The sequence below is a fragment of the Ipomoea triloba genome, chromosome 10, assembly GCF_003576645.1.
Source record: "Ipomoea triloba cultivar NCNSP0323 chromosome 10, ASM357664v1".
Taxonomy (NCBI): Eukaryota; Viridiplantae; Streptophyta; class Magnoliopsida; order Solanales; family Convolvulaceae; genus Ipomoea; species Ipomoea triloba.
In genome coordinates, this window is record NC_044925.1 from 5,818,767 (window position 1) to 5,839,774 (window position 21,008).

Sequence of the window (21,008 nt, forward strand, 5' to 3'; positions counted from 1 at the left end):
ATATATATATATATATATATATATATATATATATATATATATATATATATATATATATATATATATATAGATTACTTGCTCTTTCCATTGTATCATATTTGTCAAGTTTAATTTTCTATTCATTTATCGAACTATGACATTTTTTTCCCTGTCACTTCTCAATAGGTCACCCATGCTTAACCACTGAGTTCTTTGATTATTTGGTTGTCGTGTTTTATTAAAATCAATTGTTGATAAGTATGTGGACATTAACCATTTAACTATATCTTTCGTTCTATGGTAAACTACAACACCACATCTCAAATTCAGCAGGTGTTGAATTTAGCCGACCCAGTCGACGCTGAATATTTTAAAGTGTAAGATCAAGAAATAATGTCTAAACATATAGAATAAATCTACGAGAAACTTAACTCGTAGTAGCGGAAGTATAAGTCGTGTTGATCTCCAGCCATAGTTGATGCGTTATTGTGTTGCCTGTGTTAGTCGTTTTGTCTCATACTTAACTTAGAACCCTAGATGGTGTACTGGTATATTCTGAGCAGTATGAGTACCATGTCTTTAGGTGCTATACAATTGTTTGTCCTGCATCCCGTCAATGTAGACTTAAATATAGGCATAATGGTGGATTGGACTAAGTCTAGCTGTCCAATCCAACCTATAACTTAATGGGCCTAGTCCACTTGCACCACATTATTAGGGCCCAAAATCTATAATATATATTGTATTAGAGAAAAGTCTTACAGTCTCCGACTTGGTGCAAGTATTAGCTGTAACACCCCAATTTTCACCACTTGGATTTATTACAAAATCCCTAATAATACAATACATTGCGGAAGCGTCTAACCAGCAGAAAACTGGGTGTTACCACCATGCTTAGGTATCTCTCCTATACCCAAACGCTAAGGCTAAACTTACAATCCTCAAATAACCATGTCAACATACAAATATGTACGTATGAAAATAATTCTTCCAGGGTGTCTATTCTAGGATAGGGTCATCCTATTCAGAACTCATCGGGCTTCAGGAGCCCATACTAGACAACATCTGTAAACACATCGAAGTGTAGTTAGCACGACGGCTAAGTAAGGAAATCCATTGTCACTCAAAAGTAGACAAAGGTTTCGAAAATATACTAATTTGTAAGTTGTAAAATTTACCCACGAGTTATAGCTCTACCTGCAATCAGGTTATCAATAATATATAATATAATATAAGGCGTAAAGTTAACTCAACACGTAAACTTTTCTCATATAAAGGTACTGGCATCATTGCCTCTTAAAACACATTTTTTTCTGCTTTTCAGACAAGTTTGTAAAATATTTCGTTTCCAGTAGTTCCCTCATTTTAACTCAAAAAGGAGGTTCAACAGCACATTTCCGTGCTCAAAATTCGTCACATTTTGGATAGAATCATTTCCTTCTCAAGTCTTTACAGAGTAACTCTTTTCTCATCTTTAAAACTTCCTTAGTTTCTTCTTAGTAAGCGTGAGGCCTTTGGAGCATTCTCATAACTCCCACTCTGACCACTTGGATCATCGAACTCGGGTTCAGTGGTCATCACCCGGTCTAACACTGATCCCCTGGACGTAAGGTTCGTTAAAATGATTCCTACCTGGCCTAGCTAGGTCCATAAAAACAACACCTACCCGGACTTCTGGAGTAACTATACCTTAAGTGTGCACACCCCCATAGGAATACCTCATCCTACGAGTTATATAGTACCCGGCGAATAGACTTCGCCCTGCAGTATGAACTGGTCATACACTATAACATATCGACGAANTATATATATATATATATATATATATATATATATATATATATATATATATATATATATATATAGATTACTTGCTCTTTCCATTGTATCATATTTGTCAAGTTTAATTTTCTATTCATTTATCGAACTATGACATTTTTTTCCCTGTCACTTCTCAATAGGTCACCCATGCTTAACCACTGAGTTCTTTGATTATTTGGTTGTCGTGTTTTATTAAAATCAATTGTTGATAAGTATGTGGACATTAACCATTTAACTATATCTTTCGTTCTATGGTAAACTACAACACCACATCTCAAATTCAGCAGGTGTTGAATTTAGCCGACCCAGTCGACGCTGAATATTTTAAAGTGTAAGATCAAGAAATAATGTCTAAACATATAGAATAAATCTACGAGAAACTTAACTCGTAGTAGCGGAAGTATAAGTCGTGTTGATCTCCAGCCATAGTTGATGCGTTATTGTGTTGCCTGTGTTAGTCGTTTTGTCTCATACTTAACTTAGAACCCTAGATGGTGTACTGGTATATTCTGAGCAGTATGAGTACCATGTCTTTAGGTGCTATACAATTGTTTGTCCTGCATCCCGTCAATGTAGACTTAAATATAGGCATAATGGTGGATTGGACTAAGTCTAGCTGTCCAATCCAACCTATAACTTAATGGGCCTAGTCCACTTGCACCACATTATTAGGGCCCAAAATCTATAATATATATTGTATTAGAGAAAAGTCTTACAGTCTCCGACTTGGTGCAAGTATTAGCTGTAACACCCCAATTTTCACCACTTGGATTTATTACAAAATCCCTAATAATACAATACATTGCGGAAGCGTCTAACCAGCAGAAAACTGGGTGTTACCACCATGCTTAGGTATCTCTCCTATACCCAAACGCTAAGGCTAAACTTACAATCCTCAAATAACCATGTCAACATACAAATATGTACGTATGAAAATAATTCTTCCAGGGTGTCTATTCTAGGATAGGGTCATCCTATTCAGAACTCATCGGGCTTCAGGAGCCCATACTAGACAACATCTGTAAACACATCGAAGTGTAGTTAGCACGACGGCTAAGTAAGGAAATCCATTGTCACTCAAAAGTAGACAAAGGTTTCGAAAATATACTAATTTGTAAGTTGTAAAATTTACCCACGAGTTATAGCTCTACCTGCAATCAGGTTATCAATAATATATAATATAATATAAGGCGTAAAGTTAACTCAACACGTAAACTTTTCTCATATAAAGGTACTGGCATCATTGCCTCTTAAAACACATTTTTTTCTGCTTTTCAGACAAGTTTGTAAAATATTTCGTTTCCAGTAGTTCCCTCATTTTAACTCAAAAAGGAGGTTCAACAGCACATTTCCGTGCTCAAAATTCGTCACATTTTGGATAGAATCATTTCCTTCTCAAGTCTTTACAGAGTAACTCTTTTCTCATCTTTAAAACTTCCTTAGTTTCTTCTTAGTAAGCGTGAGGCCTTTGGAGCATTCTCATAACTCCCACTCTGACCACTTGGATCATCGAACTCGGGTTCAGTGGTCATCACCCGGTCTAACACTGATCCCCTGGACGTAAGGTTCGTTAAAATGATTCCTACCTGGCCTAGCTAGGTCCATAAAAACAACACCTACCCGGACTTCTGGAGTAACTATACCTTAAGTGTGCACACCCCCATAGGAATACCTCATCCTACGAGTTATATAGTACCCGGCGAATAGACTTCGCCCTGCAGTATGAACTGGTCATACACTATCCACAACGACCACTGGGCCATGGCACTTAAAGCCACCCGTGGGTCAATCAAGGTCCTCCTCAACTCGCTTTAGAAACTAAGGGTTTGAAAACATGATTCTTCCTTCCGTTTCTCTTTCTCAAATCATTTCTTTTGGACATATTTCTCATTTGAGTCCAATAGTTGAAATCGGCTATCTCATCAGCCCAAGAAGGATTTTCAAAATACTCTCAGTGCCCGCAGGCTTTTCAATCGTCATTTTCTCGTTTTTCTCACATAATGTACTCACTCCTTAAAAGTAGTATTTCCTCAAAAATAAGGTTTTGACAACCTGTTTACCAAAATAGCATACGTTCTTTCGACGTAAGTTTTATAAACATTTTTATTTACTCATAGGCTTTCCAACACAATTCCTCAAGTTACAAGAGTTGTACTTATTTCTCAACAACAATGTTTTCTTCTAAAGTGATGTACATAATTTTTCCAAAACAGATATTTCTTTCAAAAATAGATCCCTTTTGCCCGTAGGCCTTTCAAACATCATAACACTCGGGATTAAAAACATCGGGGAAAAGTTTGGTCAAAAACAAGTCGAAAACGAGTCCGCGTCGCAAAAGTTTGGTCAAAAACAAGTCGAAAACGAGTCCGCGTCGCGCAAGTTTGGTCAAAAACAAGTCGAAAACGAGTCCGCGTCGCGCAGACTCGCGGTTGGCCGCAGCTGCGGACGCGTGCGTCCGAGCCGCGTCCGCTGCTTCGGCATTTCTCGCCGAAGTCTGGATGCCACGGACGCGCAGCGGACGCGCGTCCGTGGTTGCGTCCGGCCCTTCGGCCGTGACGCCGAAGACACTCCCTTGATGGGCGCGCGGTGGACGCGCGTCCACTGCCGCGTCCATCCAAATCTGCCAGGAAATTACAGCTTGGCGCAGTTCGAAAGATTGAGCCGGTAAAAATAGTTCCCGAACTCTTTTTCACTTGAAATATTTATGGTAGAACCCCAAATTATAGTACTTGATGTCCATAAAAAGTTTTGGTCATTTTGATCCGCGAATAAACACAGAAAATTCCATTTTTGCCCTTGGCAGTGTGCTGTCCAGAATTTCTCTCTCTGGACCAGTTTTGGAAAAAAATTCGAAAACCATACTTATACTACTCCGATCGTTATGAAATTTTATATGCGGGTTCTACACTTATAGAACTACATGCCTAAAAAAAATAGGATCAAAATACCTTACCAATATTTCCCAATAAATCTCGGAAGTTACTGCCAGAATCTATCCTGATTTCTTTTCACTATTTTCACAAGTATAAGCCTATATGGGCATAAATTCAACATATACATGCATAAATTAGCTATGAACATGTATACAAAAATTACCAAAAATCCAAAGTGTAGTTTCTTAGGCTAACTTGTAGATCCACGAACTTAACACATATTTTCCACGTAAAAATTCCTAGTCATATAATTGACTAGCATTTGTTCACCTCCAAGTGATTGAACCGACTTAAGGGATTCCTTACCTCCCAAGAAGATTTTTAAACCGTAGAAAGATGGTGGTGATCTTCTCCTTCAAACTTTTCACCGAAGATCCTAAACAAAATCACCATAATAACCACATTTTCATGAATCCTTAACTTAAACTTAAGTTCTAGGAAGGATTCTAGCCATATTAACCGAATAAAACCGAAGTCTTACCTACTATGGAAGCACTTGTGTTGAAGATCATGGCTAGGGAGTTCTTGGATCCAAGAGGAAAACTAAGCTTTTCTTTTTCTTCTTTTTCCTTATGAATTTCGAAATTGGGTGTGGGAGAGAGAGAGAGGAAGACTTGGAGTGTAGGAATGGTTTAGCTCATCCCATACTCTTCCCCTTAATTAATTATTTAATTACCATGTGGTCAAAAGGGATGCCACTTGTCACAATCCTATGGTGGCTCTTGAAGAGAAATATCTATTTGCCAGTTTGGGGTTAAATCAGATGAAAGTTCGGAGGATTATATCTTAATTCGGGAAAATTTCGATACCAAAATTATTCTAAAATAATCCCGTCATTAACCACTAGACTTGGAAATTTTCCGGCATCTCGCGAAATATAGGTACAAGGTCCGTAACAATTTTACCCCTTACAGTCCGTTTAAATTTCCACTTGAACTAAATAGAAAGTTCAGGCTTAATCGTATCATACTTAATAATCCATTTTCTAGGAAAATTCGAACCGTATATACGTTCTTAAAAATATTACGGTTCGGGACCGGTACGTAGATCGCAGCTCGTTAATAACTAGTCTTACTTATAAAAATCCTTCTGAAGTACCGAGAGATTATCTCATAAATATTATAGCCTAAAAAATATTTTTCAAACCCTAACTTTGTCGGAAAATCGAGGGGTTACAGTCTTCCCCCCTTAAAATAGTTTCGTCCCCGAAACTTCCTTCTTGTTATCCATGGATCCAAAGTAGATCATTACTTAATTCTTATCTCCAAAATTATCGACTTAGGTTCTAATACCTTCTTATTTCCAACATCTCATAGCCCAAGCTTCCCAAGGTTCGAATAGCTTTTGATATCACTTTAGAGCACATAAATTTCCACGTAAAAAATTTTTCGACTCCTTAACACGACAATTTTTTTTAATCTCATCAATATGAATCACCTTTAATCCATTGGAAGTATACCTTGAGGAAATCATACTCATTCAAGTATGTATAAAAGTGCATACCAAAGATATCGATGAAATGTTCAGGAGATAAGGTCATTGCCTATTTCATAATCAACTACTTCCCCAAGATTCACCACATATAATCTCTATGTCAATATTTCCATATGACAATTTCCTCAATATCTATCATAATATCATCACTGCTCAAACCCTAACTTTGTCGGAAAACCGAGGGGTTACACTAGCACAACTCTCATCAAAGAACAAAACACACGAATCATAGTGATATGTCCTCTATTCGTCAGAGTAATATCTTCTATGTATCACATGCACTTTTATTCCCCAACTTAAGTCCTTTATGAACAAACCCAACGTTTATTCTTGGTACCTTAAGGGATGTTTCTCAAAATAAAATATATGCGCAACTTAAAAGAGAAAACCATCCAAATTGTACAAAATAGTACACTTTATGATATTTAAGATCCTTAATGTTAACTATGTCTTAAGTAGAGATCTCTTAATGTTAGCATAATGCTAACTATATTTCATGACTAGTTTATAACTTAACTTAAGCACTATCTCTAACGGCCAAGAGCTTGGAGTTGACACGTCTGTCACTCCCACAGTCCCACTCATCAAAATAGCCAAAAGATAGTTTAGTCATAGAAGCATTCCAACAACTTAGACAATAAACTAAAATTCTAAGTCCATAAATGTGGAATTTTAAATATACACCATAACTTCCCAAATAATTTTAAGGTCCACTTTATAATTAACTGAATATTATGAGTCCTACTTTTATGTCTTGCAAAATTGTCTTGAGTCTTATAAACCAGAATGGCCTAGGATCAATTTTGAAGAAACTAAAGACTCTATTGAATGCTAAATAATTTATTTAAATAACAGTGTATCACAAGTTAAATGTTTTGTTCTAATAAACTTCTTAATATTGTTACAACATTTTCATAAATATGTTGCACAACCAAATGTTCAATAATTTGAAGTTTTGAACTTATGAATTTATACGAATAAATACAAGATTAATACTTGTGAAATCTCTTAATGGAGCATCTTAATGATCTTTTATAAAATGATAACTCCCACTGATTAAAATATTCTTCAGCAGAATTAATGATATGCGTACTCACAATTGATTTGACCAACTAAATAATGAAGATATAATTCCCCACCATTAGTTGGGCATACTAAATAATCAATATTTCATTCCAATCCAACTAAAGTAATAACTAATGAGGACATAATTCCCACCATAGTTGGACATACTAAAATAATAAAATATACTTTCCAAAATCAAGTTGGAATTTGGCTCGAAAAGGTACATTTTATTCTTGGAAACCAAAAGAGGTATATCGAATATATCACGTAACTTACTACACTTAGTCCAAATAACCGAGCAAGATTCGCGAAACAATTAATAAAAGTGGTTAAATTTTGGGAAGTAACTAAATACATGTTTTGCCAATGCAAACCATGAAAACTTACCATTATAATTGAACTAAATTTGTAAATTCTAAGAAATTATGATAAAATTATTATCTAATGGGTGAGGGGTTATTGACATAAAACTTGCTTTTAGGCTAAAGTTTTAATTCTATTAAATCCAATTAAAACCCTTATGATAATATTTCATCTCAATAATTAAATAGACATAAGAATCTAAAGACATATATAAAACTTGCTTGTGGGCTAAAGTTTTACTCAATTAGATCCAACTAAAATTTTATGATGAAACAATTATCAAATGAGTTGAAGAATCAAGTGATATAAGACTTGCCTATAGGCTAAAATTTTAATAACGAGATTCATTACAACTATTATGATAAAACTTTAAAAATCATGTTCCTTTTCTTAATCCCTGTGGGTAAATTAAGAAATATGATCTAAAGTTTGCATCATAAAATTAAACTTTATGATATAGATAGAAATTATTTACAAATAATCATAAAGTAAATAAATTGATTTATTTCTATCATCACTGATAAAACTACTAAACTACATTCCGATACATAATTGCCTGTGGGCTAAATTATGGTCATAGTCCAGTATTTAATCTTAATTAATCATATAAATATAATGAAATTGCTCGTGGGCTAAATTCCACCATATTACATACAATTAATCACAACTTATATATATAAACTTTATGTGATAAAAATAAACCGCTCAATATATAATTTTAATTGATTAAAGGATGTTGTGGCTACTCCCCAGCCAAATTAAAATTATAAGATCACTAGACAATTATCAATTCATTGCCTAACCTTTATGTGATTCAAACTTAAGAGAAATCAGTAAATTAAAGATGCTATGGTTATTATTTAATGAACTGAAATCAAATCACATTGGCAAGAAATAATTAAAACTTTTAACAAACAGATTATACCAGATCGTGATGGGAAAATCCAAATATATGATATTTAAGGGGACTAGTGGCACAAGATGTTCTTAAGTCATGGCCATAAAACTAGTATGTCTCCTCAATTCATATGCACTCAATGTATAACTGTTTGGGGGTATAAGCCTAAAATTTGTAGGGTATACACCAAAAATTGCATGGTTCACCTATGATTAAAGCTTAAATGGGTGAACTAAATCAACGGACCAATTAAATGTGCTTAAATTCAGGCACCGTAACTAAAGTTTATGCATAAGTCTAACTTAATTAGAAACTAATATAATTTCATCCTAAATTTATGCATTGCTAAAGGCACATAAAAAATATTGCATAATTTAAAACAAAATATTATGCTTAGGAAAAATATACATAAAATTAAAACATTAAACTCATATATTTCAAACAAATTGCATAACTTAAAACAATTTTTAATATGAGCTTTCAAAGTATAGAATTAATATCCAAGCACTAATATGAGTCCAAACCAAAGAGACCCAACATTTTTAATAATGACATAATGGATATATACTTTGAAATTTCAAACTTTAAACCCATGGAAAAATGTTTTAATGCATAAAGATCAAATTGATGAGAAATAGACTGAATTTACAAATTTTGACAAATATCAAACCAAAATAATATGTTGTCATTTGTAAATCAAAATCTCACAAAGCCTAATTGCATAATTAAACCTAATATTATGCACTTAATATGATCAAATACAAGAAACAATCCAAAGAGTATGAATTATACATAAACAAATATGTGTAATAACATTAATCATAATTCAAGGACTAAATGAATTATGAAATAAATGTACAATAATGGCAATAGTCAGTTGCCTAAAAAAAAAATTCATACCTTAAGCATTGCCACAAACATAATTGAAAACATTTCAGGATTCATAAATAAAACCATAATAATGTTAACATTAAAATATTTCAATTTCCTTAAAGAAATAAAATGTGGCAATTTCAAATTATAACAGTTAACTATAACTGTAGCACCAAAAAAATAATGATAAATAAACTTAATGACTTACCTTAATGATGCAAACTTCATCTCCCATAGTGCTAAAATTCTCTCCATCGTCATCGCTAGTAACCTCGATGCAACGTCCAATTATACTTAATGATTTAATGGTAGGACTTAATTACCATTATCAATAATCACCAAATAGGTAATCTTTCCAAACATAATAGATTACCAAGAAATAATTTATTATGAACGGTAATAAATGAAATTAGCCCCTAAACTTAATAACAGAAACCAAATATTGCCAATTAACTATAAAGGCAAAGCTGTAATTAAGGGGATGCCTAATGTCAATCTCATATCACAACTTAATAATTAACCAAGACAATAACGTCTTTTAGTGAGTCTAAAATTAGGGTAATAATTAAATTACCATTGTAAAGACAATATACCAACTATATCGCTTACTATTATTAAAAGAATTAATATTATTATTAAGGTCTTGAAAACTATTAATAGATCAAAAAATATAATCAACTTAAATAATAGTTTTGTAATTTTTAAAGGTAATTTTTAATGACCAAAATAATAATTATAATTCTTAAATCTTTAATGGCTCATAAATAGACCCAAGACAAATAATTACAACACTTTAATTGCTCAAATTAGACCTATAATTCTTAATGATCCAAATGAGATGAAAAATGGTCTAGTACTAAAATACATCCAAACTTAATATTATTACCAACAATGAATACCATTAACAAAATATGGTAGTCAGTAATAATTAAGACTTAATAAACATGTTATGCATAATAATCAATATTATTACCATAATAAACATGTTATAAGTCAAATAAAATAGCTATAATTACCATTTAAAATATATATCACATAATAAAGGTGGATCCATACTTTAATGACCCAAGATAGGTCCCTAATAGCTTGTTCAAAAATAGGTTTTAAAATCCAAGTGAGATATATGACTAAAATATGCCCAAAATTAAATGGGAAACCAAACAATCTGGATTAATATGTCATAATACCCTAAATTGACCTAAGGATCCAAAATTGAATGATATATCCTATGAGTCAATAATATGCTAAATCCAACCTTAATGTATGCTTTTATGAATGTAGAGTAATTATAATAACAAATTAAAATAATTATTTGATAAAAACACATAGCATACTTGGATTTGTAAATTAATGTATTATTAATAAATTGCAATAATTAAAGCAATTTAATATGAACCCCAAAATTTAATTAAAATTCAAATAAAAAATTTAAAACTTAATATTTGACGATAATTGAATAATAATTTAATTATGAATTTAATGCCAAAATTAAGAAAAAAAATTAAAAAGCATTAATATTTCAAAACAAGCAATTACCAAATATTTACCATTTGCCAATAATAAAATATATTAAATTAGATAATATAAGTATGGCAATTTAAAACTTAATATAATAACATTTACCAAAATTTAATATGGATCACATTAATATGGTAATATTAAACCTAATATAATTACCAGGCCATACCGCCGCAACTTCTCGTTGTTGTCTAAAAACCCAGGGTGATTTTTCCGGTGAAGAGGCAATGGATAATGGTTTTCCAAATAGTGACCGAGCTGAGAAGGTTACAAAATCAGGAAAAGAGACTTTGAGAAAGGCTTGTTCTCCTGTGCAAAAAGCCTACCCATTAGGCTTTTTCTAGTTTTTTTTTTTAAACAGTGCCATTAAATACGATAGGTGTGAACCTGTACACCTACCGTATTTAATTAGTCAACTAATACTTTTAAGAATCCAACCCTAATTCCTTATCAGCATAGCACAAAGCTAAAGCAGCATAGCACATGATAAGCAGAATACACAGTCTCCTCTCTCTACCCCACTTCAAACCCCACTTCCTCATCCAAATATCCAATCTTCCCATTCTCTTCACCCACCACTTTCGAACCTTTTTTTTTCTGCAAATTTTATGGTCCTTTTCAAGTCCCTTTCATCCTTTTTGCTTGTGGTCCCAAATTTTCAAATATTGTTTGACTATTAGTGTGAATCTTGTGCGGTTATCCAGAAAAGCCGGTAAGAACTAATACATTTTTATTTTTATTTATTTATTTTACATGTGTACATTGAATTTGGCTTAGATGACTTTGTGGATCATGTGACCATGAAGATTAGTGTCAAGTTTACTAATAGGAAGTGGCTGTAGTTGTTGATGAGTTTGAGATACTTGTAAATTGGTTCAAGTTTACTGATAGTATGTATTTTTGCTGAGTTTGGTTATTTAAAAATAGAACAGCATACAAATCTTAATAATCTTGTTTGTTTATTGTTTGTATGGTATTCCTCGCTTAGTTTAATGATAATTGTAGTTTAGTGCTTGTTGAAACTGAACTGTGCAGATGCTGAAGTAGGGATATGCTGGGTTTTAATTTTGACAAGATCTTAAAAGGAAAAGGCAAATAATTCAAATAATCCTTGTCCAACAACATAATTTTTTACATTGTTAATAAAGAAAATCTCTAAATATCAGGGAAGGAAAAAACTCAACAAGCCATCTGGAGTTTTATTTATTTATTTATTTAACTATCCTTCAAGCAAGAAAAAATGGATAAAGAAACCAATATAACCAAGTAAAGCCAGAACATTGCTAACCTAGTGTAAGCCAGAGGATGAGAGACGGCTGACAAAGTTGATACTAAGCATCCAGAAAGAAGCCCAAATAAAAAAAATCCACCTTAACTTTGAACCAGTAAACGGGGAAAATAAAATAAAAGTTAGAGTTATTATATTGAGTATAAAAGCAGAAAATTCTACCAATAATTAAACAATAATAATTGAGTAGAATAATAATTAAGATTTGAATAATACAATATTTTAATTTAAATAGTTACTTATTTAATAATTAGAGTATTATAATTTGAATATAATAATTCGAATAATTATGATTTTAATTATAGAATATTTTATTTTAATTAGTTATGTATTTAATGATTATAATATTTTAATTATACTTTATTAAAATGAAGAACTAAATAATGTCAAATTCTAATGCAGCATGTAAAATTAGTATTAATTGCGTATTACTTATTCATAATGTCAAATTCTAATGCAGCATGTAACAAGCGTATTTAATAATGTTAAAAATAAATAAGGCTTATTCATTGAACAAGCCTATTACTTATGCTTGTTCAAGAATATTTTGTGTTTTAAATTAACAAGATTGATTTCTAATTTATTAATTAGAATAAATGAATTTAGAATCACATGATTGATTTGAATGTATTTTTGAAGTAGAATATTTTATTTCAAATAGTAATGAATATTTTTATTATCTTTTACAGTTATGGCTGCACGAAGGCAATTACATCCGGGCCCGATGGATCCGTCGGTGCTAACATTTCAGCATAGGCATCGGTCTATGTCCATATGGATGGATCCAGATTTTAATGCACGTATTAAACCGTGCCGATACTGTTAGAAATAATCTATGGCTCAAATTCATCAAGACTATGTCATCATCCACCTAGCTTCCACGTAGCGTGCTTTGCCTCATTCTTACACGATCACCGAATGTTGAGGAGCTCCTTACATTGCCGCATTTTTCTAGACTTTAGCTTTGTATAAATAGAGCCTTTGTATTCTCATTTCAATGCAAGATCAATTCAATTCATTCTTTCATCTGCTTTCCCTTCACGTGTGATTTAATATATATATATATATATATTATATTTCCCTTCTCTTTTAAAGAGATTAATATATATATATTATTATATTTTCCCATTTAGCTAATTCATTTGTTATTTATATATTGTCCCTATTATTTAACTTCTATAATTCTCAATTTTCGATTATTCGCTTCCGCATTATTCCGCTATATTCCTAACAAGTGGTATCAGAGCCAGGTTTTAATTGAGAATTATTTTCAAAGATGTCGACTGTTACTAAGTTCGATATCGAGAAGTTCGACGGGAAAATTAGCTTTTCTATCTGGAAGGTTCAGATGGAAGCCGTTCTAACCCAGAACGGTTTGAAAAAAGCGCTAGCTGGGAAGAAGAAGAAACCAGCTACAATGACAGATGAAGATTGGGAAGATTTGGATGACAAGGCACGTTCAACCATTCAGTTGTGCCTGTCTAAATCGGTTCTACGTGAGGTGATAGGTGAGACGACTACGTCAGGTTTATGGTCCGAGCTGGATTCGCGCTACATGGACAAATCTCTGGCGAACAAGCTGCGCCTGAAGGAGCGGCTGTACACAATCCGTATGACGGAAGGTACTTCAATTCAGTCTCATTTGGATGAATTCAATTCTATTTTATTGGACTTGGAAAATATTGATGTCGTAATTGACGATGAGGATCGTGCTATTTTATTGCTTGTTTCTCTCCCTACATCATACAAGCATTTCAAAGAAATTATGCTGTATGGTAATTCTCTTGATGTCCTAACTTTCGACAATGTTAAGTTGAACCTATTGTCCAAAGAAAAATTTGACTTAGAAACTAAGTCTGGGGACAAAGGTGAAGGCTTGACTGTTAGGGGTCGTTCAGGTGAAACGGAGAGTAGCAATAAAAAATATAGATCCAAGTCCAAAGGACGTAAGTCCAACAAATCCTGTAAGTACTGCAAGAAGCATGGTCATGATGTGACTGAATGCTTCAAACTAAAGAACAAGCAAGAGAGAGAGAAGAAGTCCGCTGAAGCTAGTGTTGTTGAAAGTGATTCAGAAGGCGATGTGATGTTATCTGTTAGCTCCGGTGATAAACGGAGCGACACTGAGTGGATTCTGGACTCTGGTTGTACATTCCACATGTGTCCACACAAAGACTGGTTCATCTCTCTGGAACCAGTTGATGGTGGAGTTGTCTTGATGGGTAATGATGCCCAATGCAAGGTTAGTGGAATTGGAAGTGTTCATATCAAAACTCATGATAACGTTATCAGGACTCTTACCAATGTTCGGTATATTCCTGATTTGAAACGCAATCTGATTTCATTAGGCACCTTGGAATCTCTGGGGTGTAAATACACAGCTGAAGGTGGAGTTCTGAAAGTTATTAAAGGCTCTCTTGTTCTTATGAAAGCTTCTCGTTCTGGAAGCTTGTACGTGTTGCATGGCAGTACAGTGACAGGTTCAGTTGCGGTATTCTCATCGGTGTCTGATGCTGATCTCACTCAACTATGGCATATGCGTCTGGGGCATATGAGTGAGAAAGACATGCATATCCTGAGCAAGAAAGGCCTCATGAGTGAGAAAGACATGCATATCCTGAGCAAGAAAGGCCTCCTCGGTTCAGGAGACATGCATATCCTGAGCAAGAAAGGCCTCCTCGGTTCAGGTACGGGTAAATTACAATTTTGTGAAGGCCTCCTCGGTTCAGGTACGGGTAAATTACAATTTTGTGAACATTGTGTTTTTGGGAAACAAAAGAGGGTTAGTTTCTCTACTGCTACACACCGTACCAAAGATGTATTGGAATATATACATTCTGATTTATGGGGACCGACTAAAGTCCAGTCTATGGGAGGCTGTAGATATTTTATGTCTATTATTGATGACTTTTCTCGTAAAGTCTGGGTCTATTTCCTGAAACATAAAAATCAGGCATTTTCTATTTTCAAAAAGTGGAAAATTCTCGTTGAGACTCAGACAGGAAAAAAGGTCAAGAAGCTCAGGACAGACAATGGCTTGGAGTTCTGTGAGAGAGATTTCACTGAGTTCTGTGCAGCACAAGGAATTTCCAGGCACAAGACCTTGCCTGGAAAACCCCAGCAGAACGGTGTAGCCGAACGTATGAACAGGACTCTGTTAGAGAGAGCTCGTTGTATGCTCTCTAATGCTGGGTTATGGAAGCGGCGTGATTTTTGGGCCGAGGCCGTTTCTACTGCATCCTATTTGGTAAATAGGTCTCCACATTCATCCCTCGATTTCAAAATTCCAGAAGAAGTTTGGTCAGGTAATCCTGTTGACTACTCTATGTTACGAGTTTTTGGATGTCCTGCTTATGCTCATTCCAGTACGGGTAAATTAAACCCTAGAGCTGTCAAATGCATTTTCCTTGGTTATGCTTCTGAGTCAAAAGGATATCGTCTGTGGTCTTCTGATTCTCACAAGATCGTTCTAAGCCGAGATATCACTTTTGATGAAAATGCACTACTTTCTTCTAGAAAAGGTTGTGTTGTTCCCAGTATAGGTGATACGCATAGTACTGGTGAGAAGGTGGAGTTTGAGTTCAGGCCTACTGATAGTATTACTACCATTGATGGTAATACTAAAGATGATGCATCTACTAGCACTGCGCCTCTCGTTCAGCCACAACGGGAGCACTCTATTGCCCAAGACCGGCCTAGGAGGACAATTAAAAAACCTGCTAGGTATGCTAGTGATGATGAAACCCACTTGGTTGCTTATGCTCTTTCAGTTGCACAGGAGGTTGATGGTGATCCATCCTGCTACTCTGAAGCTATTTCCTGTGCCAACTCGTCCAAGTGGTTGGTTGCTATGCAAGAGGAGATGGAAAGTCTCCATAAGAATGAGACTTGGGAGCTTGTAGAGTTGCCAAAAGGTAAACGCCCATTGAGCTGTAAGTGGATTTACAAGAAGAAAGAAGGCATCCCTGGGGTTGAGAAAGCACGGTGGAAAGCACGGTTGGTTGTTCGAGGTTTCGATCAACGTGAAGGTATTGACTTTAACGAGATCTTTTCTCCTGTTGTTCGCCATACCTCTATACGTGTACTACTTGCTTTTGTTGCTCTTTTTGATTTGGAGTTGGAGCAACTTGATGTAAAGACTGCATTCCTACATGGAGAGCTTGATGAAGAGCTTTACATGTACCAACCTGAGGGATTTGAGGTTCCTGGTAAGGAACATTGTGTATGCCGTCTGCAGAAGTCTCTTTATGGGCTAAAGCAAGCTCCAAGGCAATGGTACAAGCGGTTTGATGCTTGTATGTTAGGGCAAGGATTCTCAAGAAGCCAATATGACAGTTGTGTCTATTTCAAAGAATTTTCTAATGGATCTTTTGTCTACCTTCTACTTTATGTTGATGATATGCTCATTGCTTCCCCTGACATGTCTCTTGTTGAGAAGTTGAAGTCTCAACTAAGCAATGAGTTGGAGATGAAAGATCTTGGTGCAGCAAAGAAGATTCTTGGCATGGAGATACACAGGGATCGTCAAGCTGGTAAACTTTATCTATCCCAGAAAAAGTATGTTGAGAAGGTGCTTGATCGATTCAATATGTCTAATTGTAAGCCTGTGTCTACTCCACTTGGTGCACATTTTAAGTTGTCTTCTGATTCATGCCCTAAATCTGATGTTGATGTGGCTTATATGTCAAAAGTTCCGTACTCTAGTGCTGTTGGTAGTCTTATGTATGCTATGGTGTGCACTAGACCTGATTTGGCTCATGCTGTAAGTGTTGTGAGCCGTTATATGCACAACCCTGGTAAGGAACATTGGAACGCTGTTAAATGGATTCTACGGTACCTAAAGGGTACTTCCTCTTTGGGTTTGGTTTTTGACCGGAGTTCTTCTGCATCTACTGACATTATGGGCTTTGTAGATTCTGATTATGGTGGTGATCTTGACAGACGTCGATCGCTTTCCAGTTATATTTTCACTCTTTGTAATTGTGCTATTAGTTGGAAAACTACGCTTCAGTCTATTGCTGCGTTATCTACGACTGAGGCGGAATACATTGCAACAACAGAGGGTGTCAAAGAAGCTACTTGGCTACGAGGTTTGGTTATGGAGCTTGGTGTTTCACAAGGTCAGACTTTTGTGTTCTCAGATAGTCAAAGTGCTATCCATCTCACCAAGAATGATACATATCATGCCAAAACCAAACACATTGATGTCAGATACCATTTTATCCGTGCCAAAACCAAACACATTGATGTCAGATACCATTTTATCCGAGATGTTGTCAAACACATTGATGTCAGATACCATTTTATCCGAGATGTTGTCGCTGCGGGAGATATTGTTATCCAGAAGGTTCACACATTGGAGAATCCAGCAGACATGCTTACAAAGTCTCTTCCTATTACTAAGTTCGAGCAGTGCTTGAATTTAGTCGGGTGTTCTATTACTAAGTTCGAGCAGTGCTTGAATTTAGTCGGGTGTTTCAATTGTTAATTTTCAGTTAATTTGATCCAAGGTGGAGATTGTTAGAAATAATCTATGGCTCAAATTCATCAAGACTATGTCATCATCCACCTAGCTTCCACGTAGCGTGCTTTGCCTCATTCTTACACGATCACCGAATGTTGAGGAGCTCCTTACATTGCCGCATTTTTCTAGACTTTAGCTTTGTATAAATAGAGCCTTTGTATTCTCATTTCAATGCAAGATCAGTTCAATTCATTCTTTCATCTGCTTTCCCTTCACGTGTGATTTAATATATATATATATATTATATTTCCATTCTCTTTTAAAGAGATTAATATATATATTATTATATTTTCCCATTTAGCTAATTCATTTGTTATTTATATATTGTCCCTATTATTTAACTTCTATAATTCTCAATTTTCGATTATTCGCTTCCGCATTATTCCGCTATATTCCTAACAGATACGATGGCCAAACAGTGGTGCCCAGCGATGAAAGAATGATTAATTACTTGCGTATTGTTGGGTTCTACGGAGTATCTCATCTTAGAGATATAAGGTTGAACCATTCATTAATCGCCGCTTTGATTGAGCGGTGGCGGCCTGAGGTTCACGCGTTTCACCTACCGTTTGGGGAGGTAGGTATAACACTTCAAGATGTTGAAGTGTTACTTGGGCTTAAGGTGGACGGCCTAGCTGTTACTGGACGTGTCAAGCGTTCTAGCGAACAATGGAAGGAATTGTGTAGGCGTTTGTTGGGATTCACTCCCCTTGATGGATTTTTGAAGCAGTCGAAAATTAATTCGACTGCAATAGGACTCGTTCCAGTACTAACCGCGGATAGCACAGATGATGAGGTGCAAATTGCTACGCGGATACAATTGTTGCATTTGTTAGGAGCACTTTTTTTCCCCGAATCAACAAACATGGCGGTAAATTTGGCCTTGTTGCCTTTCATTGAGGATTTTGAGGTGTGTGGCCAGTACAGTTGGGGATCAGCCGTGTTAGCCTATCTTTATAGGGGGTTGTGCAAAGGAGCTGACCACCATACTTCAGTTGTCGGTGGTTGTATGTTACTGCTACAACTTTGGGTATGGGAGAGGCTCCCTATGCTTAGGCCAGAGGGCGTTATAGCAGAATTAAATATTCGTGATTTGCCGGTTGGTGCCAGGTAAGTTGTAATAGTTAATTTTTAAAAACGTATTGAATTCACTTTGTGTTGAAGTAGTCATGAATTGTTGTTGCAAATGTAGGTGGGTAGGTGCTCCTACAACACGGTTTACAAACACTGCTCCTTCCATCGCGTAAGTAATTTTATATTTTTGAATTTTATATTTTTGGGTATTATTTTAAATGTGAATTTGTAACTATATTTTTCTATGGTGTAGCTTGTAATGATCAAAAACATTTGCCAGACATTACTAGATGCACTATTGTATGGTTTTCTATTACAATTACATCACGTGTGACAATGGTAATTTTATGAATTTTACTTCAATCTTTTATTTTTTATAATGCAACTGGGTTTCTAATTATATATATTTTAGAAAATTCCACAATGCATGTATCGACATCTAATGCAGCACTTCACAACAACTGCCATTTTGAAACATGGTTCGTGGTTTTCAATAGAAGTTTCAATTGAAAACATGCACTTCACTACAGGAGTTGTTGAATTCATTACTGCGAATTCGTTGAACCGTGCAGACAGGGTGCTTTTCAGACATATAGGTTTCCTTACTTTTGAAACCTTCTTTTATGACGTATTTGGCACGTTAATAACGTACCCCTGCCGTCGTATTACAAACCAACTTCCTTCTCGCCCATACCCACATCAAACAGGTAACTACATACTATAATGTGTCGCCTCTATATAACAAATTTATTGTTACATATTACCAGAACAATTAATTACTCTTTTTATGCATTAGACCGAATACGTGTTAAGGCAAAGTCTGCTCTGCCTCAAGCATATTCACTTGATGTGCAAAGATGTCGTTCATTCTATACTGATTTCTCAAGACCTCTTGCGGTGAGGAACAATATTCAATTTTAATATTTTACCTCTACATCGATTATCTAACAATTATTTACTAATTAATTACCTTCTTACGTTTGTCTAGAGGGATAAATTGTCTAAATTCCTTAGAGATTCAGATGCGTTTTCTGATCAGACGCTGAAAATACTAGTTGGAACTCGAAAGCTGGAGGTCTACTTTGACACAACTTTTTTCGCAGAACAGTGGGAGGAAATAACAACGCATTTTAACATTAATACAACAGATGATGTTGTTTTATTCACAATGGAGGATAATGTTGTACGACTCATGGTTCTTGGTCAATGTCAAGTTGAAAATATTTATCCTTGGTCGGTTAAATATTTCATTCAGGACAATGTGTATGGTGAACTTAACTCATTAAATATATGATTTGAAATATGAACGAATCGTTCGACATCTAATATTGTGTTATTGTTGGAACTTTTTCCAAACTTTTTTTTGTGTTTTTGTTATTGTTGGATAAGTATGACTATTCATAACACTAACATAAAAAATACTAACAACATGTTGGAAAAATAATGAAAATAAGCCTAAAGGTTAGACTTGGGTAGGGTTTAGGGTTTTTCAGTACAAACTGAAAAAGCCTACCATTTTGGCTTTTTCAGTACTTTGAACAAGCCTAACATTTTGGCTTTTTCAGTACTTTGAGCAAGCTTAACATTTTGACTTTTTCCCCCAATCAACCAATACTTTTTTTTACTGCTTCGTGTTTTGAAGCTCGTAACTCTTATTTATATATATCATGCAACACCAACTCATAATGTCTCCAAAACAAAGAACATACTCCGAATTTTGTAATTCTTCCTTGTAAGTCGTCCCCTACCACAATCTTGTCACACAATATGGCCAATGTTTCAGATAACAATTGCAATTGTTCATTTTTTGGGGTGGTGAAATTTGTCAATATTCAACACCACCTCAACTTTACTACACAATACCGCCCCAGTTGGTCATTACTATTCATGTCAATTCCGGATTACCTTATGTAGTCAATTTGATCCGGAATGCAATGGGAGTAAGTTCGGATTGCATATTACAAATTACTGCCCGGCTCCTAATCGATAGCTCAATGGGTGTCATGCAAATGGCATATCATATAACCAATGATGCAGAGTGGGAATACTATGTATTCCAATCAAAAAATCTTGGTGAGCTACACGTTTATGTTACGCAAGAGCTTCACAACCCTTCACCTTCGCAAAACACATTCACTGCTTTGTTAGCCGGGAATGAATCATCCTCTACAGATTTTG